Source organism: Panthera tigris, chromosome F2 (assembly GCF_018350195.1).
Source record: "Panthera tigris isolate Pti1 chromosome F2, P.tigris_Pti1_mat1.1, whole genome shotgun sequence".
Classification (NCBI taxonomy): Eukaryota; Metazoa; Chordata; class Mammalia; order Carnivora; family Felidae; genus Panthera; species Panthera tigris.
This window is the reverse complement of record NC_056676.1, coordinates 46,725,086-46,743,951: the sequence shown is the minus strand read 5'-3', so window position 1 is coordinate 46,743,951 and position 18,866 is coordinate 46,725,086.

The window sequence follows — 18,866 nt, the reverse complement described above, 5'->3', positions numbered from 1 at the left end:
GGAGCCCCAAGGGAATGACAGAGCAGGCCAGAACATCTTCTTCCTCTTCTGGAGGCCAAGGCTTGCCTGCAGAAGCCTGGCTGCCCATAGCATTTTCCAGGTCCACCAGGGATCCAGGAAGAGCAAGTCCCCAAGTTCTGGACAGAAGAGGTAGCAGAGAGCTAACAAAATTCCACCTTTGCTGCCAGTGAAAGCTAGGTCAGGGAGCATACCTCAGGGTCATTGCCCAAATGGGTCTGCTAACCCCAGTCAAAGGTCAGCCTCCACCCAAGGGAAGGTGGAATCTGTAAAGTAAACACATTTGCAGGGGGCAGCCTCTGGTTGGCCTGGAAGGAAAATGAAGGAGAAGAATAAAGTCAACTCATCCTTGCTGAGGAGCTATGGCCAGTCACTCTGCCCCGGCAACAAACTTGACCAATGACTGTCAGCCACCACCCAAGGTCTTACCCACCTAAGACCGCAGAGGAAGCAATGTGGTAAGAGGGCAGCTGTATGGAGGGAAATCCTTCACAGCACCCCTAAGACAAATGGATATTCATGGAGGCTAGGAAACCTTATTAAATCTCGCCAGTTTAGAAAATAGGAATATCTGAAATATTCATCCCCTTCCTGCTGAGCTTTGGATTCTAAAGGCTGTTTGTTCACTTGTAAGATCTATTTTGCCAAGGCCTTGAACCTGAAAGTCTGGCGGGGGGGGGGGGTAGGGGCAACAAGTGGCTTCCATACCTGGGGCTCAGTGTGTGCTTGAGGACAGGGTGGCTGCCCCCTCCCCTGCTGCCAGTATCTATGGGAGCCTTGAGCTGCCTGCATTCTATTAAATACCACTTGGATGTGCCAGGGACACTGGTCATCTGCCCAGAGCTCTGTTCCCCCTCCAGCTCCCTCTGAGAGAAGACCTGGCCTTGAACCTCTTCCCAGTTGGCTGCAGGCTCTTCCCCCCCTCAGTCTGGTTCCTGCTAGCTCTTTTCCTGCCTAGATTTCACCTCCTCTCACATTGCCCAGATGCTTCTAGGATACCCGCAAATCCCTGAGAACTATTGGCACTGCCCTTCCCTTGTTCCCTCCCTCCCTTCCTCCTCCCTTCTTGGATCAAATATTGGCTTGAGAATAGCTGGCACTCAATCCAGAGAGGCAAAGAGAACTGGCAGGAAATGGGCAACCTCCTCTCAGTGGGCATTTGCCCAGCATGGCACAGTGAGATCAACGTAAGAACCTGCCAGGCCCCTGGTCCTATGCCCCCCCTCTCCCTCCATATTCCTCAGCATCCTCTCGCTTATACTCTTACCCTCTTCTTTCTCTGGCTCTTTTTCGTCATTCTGCCTTATTGGCTATGTTCCTTCTCTTCTTCTTTCTATCTCTAGGTGTTAATTTGGGTTTTTTTTTTTCCAGCCTCCTCCCCAGCCCCCTTTCACTTCTTCCAGCTACTTAGCCTCTCCCACACATAACTGTAATCTGGTTGCCTGGATTTGTACAATAGCCTCCTAAAAATCCCTCTGTGGATGCAGCCTCCACCTCTAATTCTTTCTCCAGTTTAGACAGAGTGACTACTTTATGTCACTCTCTGATTCAAGACCCTGCATTGACTTCCCAGTAGCCACAGAACTGAGTCCAAACTCCAATATGGCAGACAATGTCCTTCATATGTGCCTTTCTTCCGTCCACTCAAGTGTTTATTGGTTTAGCAAACAAATTAGTTTAGCCAGTGAGTGCCTACCATGAGCAGATATTGTACCAGGAGCTGAAGATAAAATAAATACACAAATATTTTCAAATAAAACCATGTCTGTTTTTGCCTCAAAATAATCCAAGGAGTAGGGGAGGAGAGTTGGTCAAATGGAAGAGGTATAGAGAAAACAAGACTGACCATGAATCGATAGTCACTGAAGCAGGCTGATGGAGATGGGACTTCATTCTGTTATTCTCTCTGCCTCAGTGTAGGTTTGAAAATGTTCTGTTAGAAAAATGATGGGTAAAGAGAACTGGCAAGTCCTTGGCTTCCCTTTTCTCATGACTCTCCCTGTGCCCTATGCTCAGAATCCCTGAAGCAGCTTATTATCGCATGATTACAATTTGTTGTAATTGCTTGTTTAATTGTCTGCCTTTTCTACTAGGCTACAAGCTCTGTGTGCACAGGGTGTGCAGTAGGCACTCAGGAAATGTCCACTGAATGAATGAGTCCGACCAACTCTGGAGGCAGTAGCAGAAGCACCGGCACAGCAGAGTCTGGTGGAGGACAGGTGAGGCAGAGGACGGGCTAAGTTGGCACGCTGGCTGGGCACCACAGTTAGGCGTTTGCACCCTGGTCTAGCAGCTTTGGGGCAGGATCCACTTAGAGTCGTGTCCTAGACATTTTCCGGACAGAAAAATGTTGAAGCTCATTTTGTAACGTCTGCATTAATGATCTGGTAATGCTTTTCCTGGCTTTTCAATAAATTGTGAAGTGAGTCAAGAATGACATTTCTTGAAAGCTCCTTCTCAATAATACACCACCTGCCTCCTGCCATACTTGAACGCAGAGCAGATAAATAGGAGTTGTATGAAATGACATGATTTATTATTCAATAGAAGTGTCAAGTGCGGGACACTTCCACCTGGTGGACATACATAGCTGGTCATCAGGCCTTTCCTGAACTGTCCCAGGAAGCGGCCACTCCAGTCTTGCTGTCTCCTGTTATCTTGTAAATAGCATCAATCACCGCCCACAGTCATGCGTAGTGTCCTGATTGGTCGTCTGCCTCCCTGCTTTAGAGTGTAAGCAACCTATAAACAAGGGCTCTGTCTACTGTTAACTGGGCACAAGGTAGGTGTTCAGTGAATGCATGAATGAAGCTGGTATTTATTACCGAGCAGAGCCCCTCTGCAATAACAGAAGCAAACGTTTTTTATATAGGTTTTTTTTTTTTTTTTTTTTTTTTTGGTCTCTGCATCCATGCAAGACTTTATAAAAGCACTCTTTTAGTAAAGCATACAAAGGTAATAAAACATTTTAACAACATGAATGAAATGAGCAAAAGAAAGACCTCTCTTATCCCATGATCTCTCTCTGCGATGAAAAGAAGTTCTGAGTAACAGAGGGCTTCTGATATAAAATGTTGACAGTGTAATCTCCTTTTATTTTTTTCCAGTGGAGTTCTTACATAAGTACTGTCTAACCAAAGAACAGTCTCTAGTATTTACAGAAACGAAACCATATTTACAACCCTTTGGGATTTCTTCCATGATAGGATTTTTAATGACTACATGTTTTGTTGTATGGATTTCCTTATTATTGTGCCTTTCAGTTAATAGTAATTTTCATTATTTTAAGTGCTGTTGCTATTAAAATGTTTGTATTAATAGTTATATCCTTGTGCTAAATAATTACTTCTATGGAATCAATTCCCTATAAACAAATTGTTAAACTGAAGGATATAAATATTATCAAAACTTAGGCTAGCTTTCCTTATTTCCAAGTTCTTGATCTATAAAACTGAGTAGATTCTTAACTCCTCCCTGGAACTAGAGTCCTGCTTTTTGTCCCTCTCAGTGGCTGGGAGATTGGCTCTCATATATCGGCCTCCCAGATGTCTATTTTATATCACAGGCGTACCTCTCTGTCATGGCTCCCTTTCCAGATTTCCAGATTCTCTGCCCCACTGTTCTGTCTTCTGAGGCACGCCATTTTTCTGAACCATATTAGACATTACCAGACCCCTTGCACAGGGTCACCCTTGCCCTGGTGGGTGTCCGGAGTCAGGTGCTGCCTTCCCCTAATGCCCTCTCTATCTCGTGTGTAAACATACACAATAGTCTTAAGCCGTGACAACTATTACAACGTCTTGGCTTTTATGGCATATTTCTGGTCATCTCTGAAACTTACACATTCCTGCTTCCTTGCTCATGTACTCCCAAATGTAACTCTCGATTATAACTTTATTCCTTTAATAAAATATGATCTTCTTTATAATGATCAACTATGTGGCATGGGTTCTGGGATGCCTCATGGGAAAACCGCATGACAATTACTGACAGCCCATTAAGAGTAATGACTCTAATTATCTTAATCATAAAAGAATGATATTTAACGTGTTTTAAAATGTTTTATTACAGTAAAATACATACAACATGATGTTTACCATTTTAACCATTTTTAAATGTATGATTCAGTGGCATGTAAGTACACTCATAATGTTGTGTGACCATCACCATAATCCATTTCCAAAACTCTTGCATCACCGTAAACAAAAATTCTATAACCATTAAGCAATAATTTCGTATTCCCCTCTCTCCCAGCCCTGGAAACTTGTATTCTACTTTCTGTCTCTGTGAATTTGTCTCCCCCCACCCGCCCCCCCCCCCCGGCCCCACCATGAGAGAGAGAGATCATGAGCAGGGCCAGGGGCAGAGGGAGAGAGACAGAGACAGAGAGAGAATCTTAAGCAGACTCCATGCTCAGCAGGGAGCCCAATGTGGGGCTCGATCTCACAACTGTGAGCCAAAATCAAGAGTCAGACGCTCAGCTGACTGAGTCACCTATGCACCCCCAATTTTTCTATTCTTGATATCTCACATAAGTGGAACCATACAGTGTTTGTCTTTTTGTGTCTGACTTATTTCACTTAGCATCATGTTTCCAAGGCTTATCCATGTGTCAGAATCTCTTTATAGCTGAATTATATTCTGTCCCATGTGTTTATCACAGTTTGTTTATCCAGGCCTCTGTTGATGGACACTTGGGTTGTTTCCACCATTTGGCTATTGTGAATAACGCTGGTTAACAAGTCTACTTACTCTGATTGGACAACAACAATATTTAACCTGTTCTTGTGTTCCGTCTCTGTTTGTCCCCCCCACCCCCCATATACACCACTAGTGACTTTCTCTTTTAATATCAATGTTTTAAACAGTATACTAAACTAGCTTAATTTCATTTTTAACTTCAGTCCAGGAATTATTTGAAGAAGTTACAAAATACAAAAGGGTCAAAATAGGTAAAGAGGGAGGTAAAAAGCATACTAAAGATTGTAGGGCTACCTGGGTGGCTCAGTCGGTTAAGCGTCTGACTTCAGCTCAGGTCATGATCTTACAGTTCATGAGTTTGAGCCCCACATAGGGCTCTGTGCTGACAGCTCAGAGCCTAGAGCCTGCTTCAGATTCTGGGTCTCCCTCTCTCTCTGCCCCTCCTCTGTTGTGCTCTGAATCTCTTTCTCAAAAAGCAGTAAACACAAAAAATTTAAAAAATAAAAACTCCAAAAGAAATTAGAGACCTTAACCAAGACAATAACCTAAAGTCATGACCATTCCATTTCTTCAGAGAAATGGGCCTAAGTAAAAATAATTGAACAGTAACAATTTTAGAGTGTCTTAAAATAGACCTAGATATCCCTGAAATTTATATTATTATCCAATGATGTGTTTTTAAACTGTTTATTAACAGTGTCTATCAAACACTTGGAAAAACTCAAATGAGATAAATCATAAAACATCATCAGCTGACATGTTCAACTCAGGACATTATTACTGAAGTTTTAAGTAAAATCCACCAGGTGGCAGAAGAAAGGACTCAACAGAAAACATGCACATTTCTAATTTACATGAATAATGGCAAATAGCTGATTACTTCTGTTAATAGAAAAGACCTGCAGACCTTTAACATGAAATTCACTCTACGAGACATAGAACTAAATGGGTGATTTAAATCCGATTTAAATCTGAACGCCAATCTTTGCCTGAGGATATTTGCTACTAGAAAAAAAAAATGGTGCTTATTCTGATTTGCCTTTGCACAATTTCCTTCTTCTGGGAGAGAGACTTTGCAGTTCCCCCCTCTCACTGTTCACAGGATGCACCAAGTGCACCATCTCCCACCCCCACTGGGCTCACGGTGGCCACAACCTCCCCACTCCCACCAGTGTCCAGCAGCTATGGAGCTTCCCCATGCTTCACCACTAGTAACAGATTTTTTTAAAACTCAATTTATTTAAGGGGCGCCTGGGTGGCTCAGTCGGTTAAGCGTCCGACTTCGGCTCAGGTCACGATCTCGCGGTTCGTGAGTTCGAGCCCCGCGTCAGGCTCTGGGCTGATGGCTCAGAGCCCGGAGTCTGCTTCCGATTCTGTGTCTCCCTCTCTCTCTGCCCCTCCCCCGTTCATGCTCTGTCTCAAAAATAAATAAAACGTTAAAAAAAAAATTAAAAAAAAAAACAACTCAATTTACTTAAGCTAAAAAACCTCACAAAACAGTTCATCCATTGCTCCCACCCCCAACCTTCTCCCACCCCCTCTTGTGCAACCACCAATCTGTTTTCCATAGCTGTGAGCTTGAGATATATATATTATATATATATGTTATATATATAATATATATATATTTATAATATATACGTTATATATATGTATTAGATTCCGCATATAAGAAAGATCATATATTATTTGCCTTTCTCTAATTTATTTCACTTAGTGTAATTCCCTCAAGATTCATCCATATTGTCACAAATGGCAAGATCTTATTCTTTATTATAGCGGGGTAATAGTCCATCGTATATATATACTACAGCTTTATCCATTCATCCATCCACTGATGGACATTTAGGTTGTTTCCATATCTTGGCCTTTGTAAATACTGCTGCAATGAACATGGGGATGCACATATCTTTTCCAATCAGTGTTTTTGTTTTCTTCAGGTAAATACCCAAAAGTGGAATTGATGGATCATATGTTAGTTCTATTTTTAAGTTTTTGAGGAAACTCCATGCTGTTTTCCATAGTGTATGGTTGCAGAGCTTACATTCAGATCTTTAATCCATTTTGAGCTAATTTTTGTATATGGCATAAGGTGGTGGTCAATTTTCATTCTTTTGCACATGGCTGTCCAGTTTTCCCAATACCATTTATTGAAGAGACTGTCATTCCCCCACTGTACATTCTTGACTGCTTTGTCATAAATTAATTGACTAAATGCATGGATTTATTTCTGGGCTCTCTCGTCCTTTCCATTGATCTATGTGTTTGTTTTTATGCCCATATCACACTGTTTTAATTACTATAGCTTTTTAATATAGTTTGAAACCAGGGAGCATGATGCCTTCAGCTTTGTTCTTCTTTCTCATGATTGCTTTGGCTATTTGGACGTCTTTGATGGTTTCCTGCAAACTTTAGGACTCTTCTATTTCTAAATTCCTTCCTAACAGATCCTTAAATATTACTCTTTTTATGGAAAAAGCATTAAGGAAATGCTTTACCTGCTGTGAAGGCAAATTCAAAGTAACAGAAGTAAATGATGTAAAGAGAAAAAGAAAAAATATTCCCTATAATTACAAAGAGGCCAATAAGTAAGCAGATTAGATATTTTGAGTTATTCATAGAAATCAACATGTTTTTTATATAGGATCAATCTCATGATTATTTCATTTGAGCAGTCCTTGATTTGTTTTCCATAAATTTCCAGAGGGATTCCCAATTAGTCTGCACACTGAATTAAGACAGTCCCTCTACATTTCCCCTCTCTGACACATACTTTGGGATGGCAATGAAGCAGGAATGATGTAAGAAATTTTCAACAGTTGTCTAGCTTATTTTTTGTTTGGAAGGAGGAAGAAGATGAATAAGAAAATAAAACTCACATTTGTGGAGCCAGAATTCCTTTTAGCAAATAGATTGATCATCTGTTTAGAGGGTGGAAAATGACTGTCCATTAGTAATTCTGCAGGTGCATCATGATACAGGGACACTTGAGGTTTTGGTGTGAGGGAGTCAGTGACATGGCATGTGAAGTATTCAGCTGGAAAATGCAGAACATCAGTCAGCTGCTCTCAGAAACGAACTCCACTGATAATACCAAAGCCCTGCTCTGACATTAGAACCCTATGGCCCGTTTTGTCTTATTGAAAAACACAGTGCTTGGCAATTTTTTTAAAGCTGACAAACATCATCCTATGGGAGCAGAAGGTGAGAGCTGTCCCCTAGTTTCAGAACCTCATGTTAGTCTCGGTTGGACTTGTCTAGCGAGTCGACTCATCCATTTCCCAACGAGGCAGCAACCAGATATATTGGCATTATTCAGGATCACGCCCTGCTCTAAATGCTTATTCAGCTGCATTTCCAATAGTTTGGACCTGCTACTTTCATTCCCATTTCAATACATGTTTATGACCTGAATTTTTAACTCTGCCGCTTTTTTGATCACAAATCAGACTAAGCATTTATATTATGAAAAAAAAAATGCTGGGCCAGCTGAAAAGTACACTCTAATTACAATAATAATGTAACAGCAAAAGAGACTTTATCTGATAATTAAAGAACTCTGGAGCATCATATTATAGCAAATTTTATGGGATGCTGCATTTTATTGATGAGTAAGAAAAACAGGGGTTGGAATAGATATGTTTCCTCAAAAAGTTTTGACTCAAAAACAGGAAAAATTCTCTTCCTATTTCTTTCAATTTCTTTCCTTTTCTTTTCCCCATATTGAATTTCCTCCAAACTGAAAAAGTTCTTTTAAAAAAAAGCCAGTGTTCAACTTAGTTATAATTAGGTTTTAATCAATGCAACTGTTTTTAACATTGTATACTGTCTTTCTCTCCAGTTAATTGGATTATCTTGTAAGCCAGTTAACAGCCTGCAGTCAACATATTGTATCGGGCAAAATATTGGCTTCCATTAAGTGTCACGGAGGTGTTATTATCTCTGGGGGAAAAAAATGTAGAGACGGAGACACAAAGAAGTAGCATGCATGGCCCAGCTGATGTGAAAATGTCACATTTCCTGAACTGATTGGTGAGAATAGTTGGCTACAGTTTGGGTCCAATCCCCTGGTGGGCCAGATAATAATATACTATCCTGGTCACAGATTCTGGTGAGCCAAACGTCTGACCTGTGTAAGCCACATGTCAAAATATAGATCAGGCACAAGAAGAATCTGTGTATATACCTGTCCTCACGGGCAGAAAGACCGCCGGAAGCACAAGCCCTGCTGAGACGGACGAGTAGTGAAATTAAACACTAAGGTTGACGCATACACACACATACACCTTGCAAATGTGAACTATGCCAGGTATGCTGAAGTATCCTGATGACTATATTGGAGGAACCCACATGTCACGCTGCATTTGTCCCAAATGACACATCACTTGTTTATTAAAGACATCGTTCTCTTATTTGTCCTTTAAATTCCAGGCCACTAAAGATAGCTCTCTTTAAGGTTAACCAATTCATGTTCTTTGTTGACTTTCTGAAATTATAAGAAAGAAAAAAAAAAAGTTAAAATGTCAGCTAAATAAAGTGAACACTTGGGTATTTGGGTACTCCAAACCTACTTTGGAAATAAGAAGGCTATGAAATATAAATTTCTCATACATCAGATGTAGCAAAGTTACCAGCGTATTTTAAGAATCCAAGTTGTGGGGCGCCTGGGTGGCTCAGTCGGTTAAGCGTCCGACTTCGGCTCAGGTCATGATCTCGCGGTTTGTGGGTTCGAGCCCCGCGTCGGGCTCTGTGCTGACAGCTCAGAGCCTGGAGCCTGTTTCGGATTCTGTGTCTCCCTCTCTCTGACCCTCCCCCATTCATGCTCTGTCTCTCTCTGTCTCAAAAAATAAATAAACGTTAAAAAAAAAAAAAAAGAATCCAAGTTGTTATCATAAAAGACAGCTGTCTACTCCAAATCCCTTGTTTTTTCAGATTAAGAAACAAGAGCCAGACATGATAAGAGATATCCCTGTGGCACCCAAAAGAGCAGCAGGGCATAGTCGTGGCAACAGAGAGAAGCTTGCTGCCCATGTTAACTACTATTTAAGTCTGATGCAGGGCATCAGCAGTTCACAGGCACAGAAATTCTCCACGCTGGAATGCATTCCTGAGGCAGTGTGGTGTGGGGGAAAGAAGGCAGGGTTTAGAATCAGCTTTCCATTCTCAGTTCTGGCTCTTTTACTTACTAGCTCCCCACCCTGTAGTTGTGTGACAGTGACAAAAGTAACCTCTTGGAGCCTCAGTTTTTTCATCAAAAAATTGGGGATAATCAGACCTAACTGTGAAGGTCTGATGTGAGGATTAGAGACACACAGTAGGTGGCCAAATTATAGCTATTATCATCAATAAGAGGCTTGACGTAATCATGAATTCAGTTTCTTATTTATTTTTTAGTGTTTAGTTTCCATGCAAGTTAGTTAGCATACAATGCAATAATGATTTCAGGAGTAGATTCCAGTGATTCATCCCCTTTGTATAATACCCAGTGCTCATCCCAACAAGTGTCTTCCTTAATGCCTCTGACCCATTTAGCCCATCCCCCCACCCACAACCCCTCCAGCAACCCTCAGTTTGTTCTCTGTATTTAAGAGTCTCTTATGTTTTGTCCCACTCCCTGTTTTTACATTATTTTTGCTTCCCTTCCCTATTGATCATCTGTTTTGTATCTTAAATTCCATATATGAGGGAAGTCATATGATATGTGTCTTTCTCTGGCTAATTTCGCTTAGCACAATACCCTCTAATTCCCTCCACGTTGTAGCAGATGGCAAGATTTCATTCTTTTTGATTGCCGAGTAATACTCCACTGTATATATATACCACATCTTTATCCATTCATCCGTCGATGGACATTTGGGCTCTTTCCATACTTTGGCTATTGTTGATAGTGCTGCTGTAAACATGGGGGTGCATGTGCCCCTTCGAAAGAGCACACCTGTATCCCTTGGATAAATACCTATCAGTGCAGTTTCTGGGTCATAGGGTAGTTCTATTTTTAATTTTTTGAGGACCCTCCATACTGTTTTCCAGAGTGGCTGCACCAGTTTGCATTCCCACCAGCAGCACAAAAGAGACCCTCTTTCTCTGCATCCTCACCAACGTCTGTTGCTGCCTGAGTTGTTAATGTTAGCCATTCTGACAGGTGTGAGGTGGTATCTCATTGTGGTTTTGATTTGTATTTCCCTGATGAGTGATGTTGAGCATTTTTTCATGTGTCTGCTAGCCATCTGGATGTCTTCTTTAAGAATTCAGTTTTATATGGGAAGAACAATACTAGGGACCTAGCTTCAGTAGGGCATGTCCTATGACTAATGGTTCCAAAATAACAAGCTGAAGTGATTATCTGTCATTCTCCACCTCTATCCCCACATGCCTGTCACATTATACTTTAAGATAAAACATTTATTTTGAGAATTTGACCCAGTCTCGGGGTTGGATGCGTGATCGTGAAATGCTATAAAGCGACATGGCCTGCGTGGGGACTGAGTTAGAAGTCTGGATTATCATTTGTAAGGTGTCCTAAGCAGGTGAGCCAACCATACCTACAAAGAACATGGAGGCCAGGGAATTCTCCCAGTTTCCACACTCAACAAACACTGAATGTAGATCATTGTCTCATCTGTACCCATGAGATTTTAATTTATGGAAGTAATGGAATGACGATATGGCGAGGTCAATGCCATTGAAGAAAGAGTTTATTACTTACATTACCACAGAGAAGGGGGCCCACCACACCACACAGGGTCACGGAGGGGGGGGGGGTACCAGGTTGTAGTTAGGACACAGAAGCAGAAGCCAGGGGAAAGCCTAGGCCAGCACCTTTATCGGGGTTTGTGTGGGAAAGTCAAGGCTGGGCAGAGCAAACATTTTAGAATTAGCCAGTTTGAATAATTCAGGCCAGTTTGGGGCTATAGGGATGATCTCTGATTGACTGGTACCTGGCCCTGGGATGACTTAGGTCGGGGTTAACACTGGTGTGCTGTCGGAGAGTCAGGGAGAGTGTTGAGGGGATACACACGGGACTATACGTGCATACAGAAGGCATAGTTCTAGGCAGGTTGCCATTATCCCCAGGAAGTAGCTAGCACCAGGAGGGGCAGTCTCTCCCTGGGGCTGGAAGGCCTCCCAAATATTAAAACGCCATAAGACACGGGAAACAAAAAACATGATGAACACAGTGACATTAGTTTCAAACAAGTGTTTCCTTCTTCACACTATTTTCTACCCATCCCTCAAACACTTAGAGTTCTCCTATAGTATGCAGAAACTACATTGTCATCTTCTATGTAAATAGTGAGCACCCTTGGTTTCAAATCTGTACCTGGGGGGGGGGCACCTGTGTGGCTCAGTTGGTTAAGCATCCAGGTCTTGATCTCAGGGTTATGAGTTCAAGCCCTGCATTGGGCTCTGCACTGGGTGTGAAACATACCTTAAAAAAAAAAAAAAAAATGCAGCTGGATGGAGTTTGGAGTGGTTTTAATTCTGCCTTTCATAAATAGAGTTCTTTTAAAAGACCATGAAGTTCATGTTGAGTCATCAAGTCATAGAAGTTCAAGGACTAGAGGGGTCTGGGAAGTCACTCAAACCCCCTTTCATTTTATATCTGGGGAATCAACCATTAAACATTCTCCGGAGTCTCAATGGCTTAACTACTATTAAAATCAAACACAGAATATAATTAAGCATGTAATTAGAAACATTAATAACCATACTCAGCCAAAAAGTAGTTACATTTCAGAGTGCAACTAAATGCTTTTTTCTTGTCTTCTCTCCTCCAAAGTAATGGTTCAAAGTGGAGACGTTAGAAAAATGTCTCTGCAGATCAGCAGAAGTCAGGCGAAACCACAGGAGTCATTTTCAGGACAGATTTCTCCATATGGAATCAGCCTGCCGCCACCAATGCAATCAGTGGACTTTGGACAAAATCAAAGCCATCAGCTAGACCAAGACAGCTCTCTGGTTAAGATCACGGCAAAGGCCCTCACCCAGTAGACATCTGTATGAATTGCTGTCTGGGGAAGAATGAGACACTCCATTCTTGACTTTTCTGTTTTGTCTTGGTGTTTCCACCTGTTTAAGAGTAATAATGTAAAGGCAGCAAGGACAGGCACATTACATTTTGGATACTTTTCCCCCTAGCTCATTCAGCTGCCTGAGTCTAAAGATAAAGACGGTATGCCGAGAACTAGAAAAATGGAACAGGGGAAGCCAAGGCATGTCCTTACCTGGAATGAGAAGCAGAGACTAACTGCAGGGAGATGCCAAGGTGCTAATAAAACCTGGACTCATTGTAATACCCGGAATTGTTCATCTGTCTTTCTGAAGCACCGAGCACTATGAAGACATACATACTGCCTGGAAACAGATACGGTTAGAAAATGATTAGAAATGCAGACTAGTTTGCTCAGTTAGTTTTTGTTTTGTCACAGTAACGCACGCGCACAGTTAAAACACCCTACTAGTCCTAGCAGGCTAGTTAGGAAAAACAGTTTCAGTTTCCTGCCTGCCGTTTTCTCTCTTTTCAGCCACAGCTGTGTACAATCCTGTCCGTCAATTCTTTTGGTATTTACCTCTACACTTCTGCAAAACATTCTTATACTACCATTTCCTGCAAGTTTTTCTCAGTGTTACGCATCATCCAAGGACTTCCCACTGTGGCAAGTAAGAATTTAGCTCGCTTTCGGTGCTCTTCCCACCTCCTTGGCCCCATCCTGCCTCGACTTCGCATCCCTGCATCCTCCCAATTAAGTTATATTTGTAGTTATAATTGTGGTTAGATCCATATCTACGTTATTATCGCTGTGTAAATGCTATTACAGCATGCTCTGTGATACTTAGAGGAGGACTTCTCACCTAGTATGGAGGGATCATTCAGGTGTATCTTCATTCGACAAGTGTTTATTGATGCTTACACCCTGCCAAGCACTGTGCTCAATGCTGGTTACATAGGGGTAACCAAGGAGCTATGGGCCTTCCGTTGTGGTGTAGAACAGTCAGCCCAGGCTCTGGAACCAGACTGCCGGGGTCAAATATTTTCCACCTTCGGCGTGCCTGGGTGGCTCAGTTGGGTAAGTGTCCGACTTCCACTGGGATCACGATCTCTTCGTTGGTGGGTTTGGGTCCCACATCGGGCCTGCATTGGGCTCTGCGCTGGTGGGATTCTCTCTCTCTCTCTCTCTCTCTCTCTGCCCTACCTCCACTCCCGCTCTCTCACGCGATCTCTCTCAAAAATAAATAAATAAACTTAAAAAAAAATCTTTTCCACTTTCTAGTCATGTAATCTTGGGTAACTTACTTAACCATTTTATACCTCAGTTACCTAAGTATTGTTGACACAATTACATGAATGAAAATGTGTGAAGTACTATCAAGTATGAGTAATAGTACCTGGTAGAGAGTAGGCAACACAGAAATGTTACATATTATTGTTTTAGGAGTCAAATGGAAAGGAAAAATTTACATATATTCCACGAACTTACATATATAATTATATATGGTTGTATAATACGTGTTTATGTATATGTGAATATGATGTCTATATTTATAATAAATTACTAAGAATGAAAAGTACAGAGTGCTAAACCAGACGGATCCTTGTTTGTCTGTTTATTTGTTAACACTTTAAGTATATTCAGTTTATTGTGTGTCAGTTACACCTCAGCAAAGCTCTTTTTATTATTTTTTTAAGTTTGTTTATTTATTTTGAGGGACCAAGAGAGAAAGCATGAGGAAGAGAGGGGCAGAGAGAGAGGAGAGAGCGAGAATCCCAAGTGGGCTCCGTGATCTGAGTGTGGGGCTTGCACTCATGAACCCTGAGATCGTGGCTGGAGCTGGAGTGGGACGCTTTAACCGACTGAGCCACCCAGGTGCCCCAACGGAGCTCTTTGTAAAAGTAAGTACCTGAAGGTTTTCCTGCATTCATTAGCCACCCTTAAAGGAATCAATAACCTTGATGCCATCCACTCAAATACTGTTCCACACCCCACTCCATCATAGCTTTTCTATTCTTTGCTATTCAATATTTTTACTTTCATGAGCATAGTCGACAGTATAAAATGCTTCCCTTTCTTAGAATTGCCTTTTGTATTTGTGTTTCTCTCTTTTTTTAAATTTTCTTATTTGAGTATAATTGACAATGTTACATCAGTTTCAGATGTGCAACATAGTGATTTGACAGGTTTACATGTTATGCTATATTCACCACACGTGTAGTCACCGTATATTGCTGTTACAATATTATTGACTATATTCCCTCTGCTGTGCGTCTTATTCTTATGACGTATTTACTCCATAACTGGAAGTCTGTATCTCCCTCTTTCCTTCGCCCATTTTGCTCATCTCACCATTTCCCTCTGGCAACCATCAGCTTGTTCTCTGTATGTATAGGTCTGATTTTGCTTTTCGATTATTTATTTTTGTTTTAGATTCCACATATATAAGTGAAATCATGTGGTATCTGTCTCTCTCTGACTTATTTCACGTAGCATAATACCCTCTGGGTCCATCCATGTTGTCTCAAAAGGCACGATCGCATCCATTTTCATGACTGTGTGATATTCCAATGTGCGTGCACACTCGTGTGTGCGTGTGTGTGTACCACATCTCCCTTATCCACTCATCTATCAGTGGACACAGGTTGCTTCCACATCTTAGCTATTGTAAATAATGCTGCAATAAACATAGGAATGCATATGTCTTTTTGAATTAGTGTTTTTGTTTTCTTTGGGTAAGTACCGAATAGTGGAATTATTCGATCATATGGTATCTCTATTTTTAATTTTTTGAGGAACCTCCACACTGTTTTCCACAATGGCTGTCCAGTTTACATTCCCACCAACAGTGTATGAGAGTTCCTTTTTCTCCACACAGAGGAATCCTCATTTAGATGGGGGCTCAAGGAAGGAAGGCTTTTCTGAGAATGTGATATTTTAGCTGGAATTTGAAGAAGGAATATAAAGTAGACATACTGGAAGGGAGGGCAGGGCATACAAGAGAGAGGAGGGCATATAGCAAGGCCCCATGGTAGGGGGGTGGCTCGGTCAGTTAAGCATCCGACTTCGGCTCAGGTCATGATCTCGCGGTTTGTGAGTTCAAGCCCCACGTGGGGTTCTGTGCTGACAACTCGAAGCCTGGAGCCTGCTTTGGATTCTGTATCTCCCTCTCTGTGTCTCTCCCCGACTCACACTCTGTCTCTGTCTCTGAAAAATAAATAAGCATTAAAAATTTTTTTTTAATATAACAGTTTTTATTGGGATATAATTCACATAAGATACAAATCACTCATTTAAAGTACACAATTCAGTAGTTTGCAGTATATTCAGAGTGGTGCAATCATCACCACAGTCAATTTTAAAACATTTTCATCATCCCAAAAGAAAGTCTGTACCCATTACCATATACTTCCCATCTCCTTCCAATTCTCCCAGCCCTAGGCAACTACTAATCTACTTCATGTTTAAAGACTTGCCTATTTTTGACATTTCAGATAAATTAAATCACACAATATATGATCTTCTGTGACTGGTTTCTTTCACTTAGCATAACGTTTTCAGTATTTGGCCATGTTGTAATATGTCTCAGTGCTTCATGCATTTTTATGGGTGTATAATATTCCATTTAGGGATTTTTTTTTTTTAATATATATATTTCTTAAATGGATATTATATATATTCCATATTATATATATAATAATTATATGATATAAATTATATAATATAAAAATATTATAATATATAATGTGTATATATATGGTGTGTGTGTATATATATATATATATGGTGTGTGTGTGTGTATATATATATATATATATATATCTACCACTTTAATTTATCAACTCATCAGTTGATGAAAATTTGGGTTGTTTCTACTTTTTGCCTATTACAAATAGCCAAAATGCTATTTTGAGCATTCATGTACAAGCTATTGAGTAGATGTATGTTTTCCTTTCTCTCAGATATAGATCTAGAATAGGAATTCCTGAATCGTATGGCAGCCCTATATTTAACCTTTTGGGGAACTGCCAGAATATTTTCCAAAGAGGCTGCACCATTTTACATTGCAAGCATGGGGGTCCCATTTTTTCCACATCCACTCCAACGCGTAATTCCTGTCTTTTTTTATTACATCCACCATTTTAGTAGGTGTGAAATACTATCTCGGTATTTTGATTTGTATTTCCATGATGGCTAATAACAGTGAGCACCTTTTCTTGTATACATTGGCCATTTGTATATCTTCTTTGAAGAAATATCTACTCAGATTTGTTACCCATTATTTAAATAGGTTACTTCTTTTGTCATGAATGCTTTTGGTGTCATATCTAAGAAAGCTTTGCTTAACTGAAAGTCATGCAGATTTATTCCTATATTTTCTTCCTAAGAATTTTATACTTTAGCATTTACACCTAGGTCTGTGATCCATTTTGATTAATTTTTGTGTACGGCATAAGATAAGGATTCAATTTCATTCTTTTGCATGTGAATATCCAAGTGTTCCCCCACCATTTGTTGATAGGACTATTCTTTCCCTGTTGAATTTTCTTGGCATCTGTGTTGAAATCAGTGTGAATATTTCTGGGTTCTCAAGTCTATCTGATTGACCAAATGCCTGGGTTTTTAAAAATTTTTTTTTTAAGTTTTTATTTATTTATTTTTGTGAGAGAGTGTGTGTGCAAGCAGGAGAGGGGGAGAAAGAGAGGGGGACAGAAGATCTGAAGCAGGCTCCGCGTGGACAGTAGGGAGCCTGATGTGGGGCTTGAAATCATGAACAGCGAGATCATGACCTGAGCCGAAGGCAGATGCTTAACTGACTGAGCCACCCAGGTGCCCCCCAAATGTCTGTTCTTCTCCAAGTACCATAGTCTTAATTACTGTAGCTTTACAGCCAAGTTTTGAAATTGGGAAGGGTAAGTCGTCCAACTTGGGTCCTCTTTTCAACGTTGTTTTGGCTATTCTGATGTAAAGAGAGAGCAGACTCCTCCTCCCCGTGTCTCCTCTACTCCCAATACTTCAGAACAACACTACTTCACTTCTGACACCAGACATGTAGGTTTTCCAGACATCAAACAATTTTGCAACATCAGCTGGGTGTCCTACAGTTTAACTCAATTCTGACACTATCTACCCCGGGGATATCATCAGGTCTCACAGGTTAACAGCTCAGTCCTACAAGACAGTGCCCTCTGCCACCACCCCCGCCCTTCTAACCTGCTATAAATTAGAGGTCCCCATGATCACCTCCTTAGGTTTGATTAATTTGCTAGAACAGCTCACAAAACTCAGAGAAACATTTACTTATGTTTAAACTGTTATTATAAAAGACATTATAAAGGATACAGATGTGCAGCCTGATAAAGAGGTACATAGGGCAAAGTTCAGAAGGGTCCCGGGTGCAGAGGCTTCTGTCCCCATGGAACTGGGGTGTGCCACCTTCCCAGCATGTGGATGAGTTTGCCAACCTGGAAGCTCATCTAATCTTGCTCAATAGTTTTTATAGAACTTCATCTCCAGCCCCCTCCCTTTGCCTTCCTAGAGCTTGGTGGTTAGGGCTGAAAGGTTTTTTTTTTTTTTTTTCTCCCAAATTTTTATTTAAATTCTAGTTAACATAGCGTTAACATTGGTTTCAGGAGAATTTAGTGATTCATTACTTACATATAGCCCCCAGTGCTCGTCGTAACATGTGCCCTCCTTAATACCCATCACCCATTTAGCCCATCCCCCACTTCCCTACCTCCATCAACCCTCAGTTTGTTCTCTATTGTCAAGAGTCTCTTATGGTTTGCTTCCCTTTCCCCTTTTTTTCTTCCCATATGTTCATCTGTTTTAATTTCTAAATTCCACAGATGAGTGAAATCAAATGGCATTTGCCATTCTGTGACTTATTTCACTTAGCATAATACACTCTAGGTCCATCCACGTCATTGCAAATGGCAAGATTTCATTCTTTTTGATGACTGAGTAATATTCCATTACATATATAATGGAATGTAATGGAATATATAATATATATAATGGAATACATATATAATATATATAATGGAATATATATCTGTGTGTGTGTATATATATATATATATATTTATATAAAATATCTTCTTTTTTTAATGTTTGTTTTTGAGAAAGAGAGTGTGAACAGGGGAAGGAGGAGAG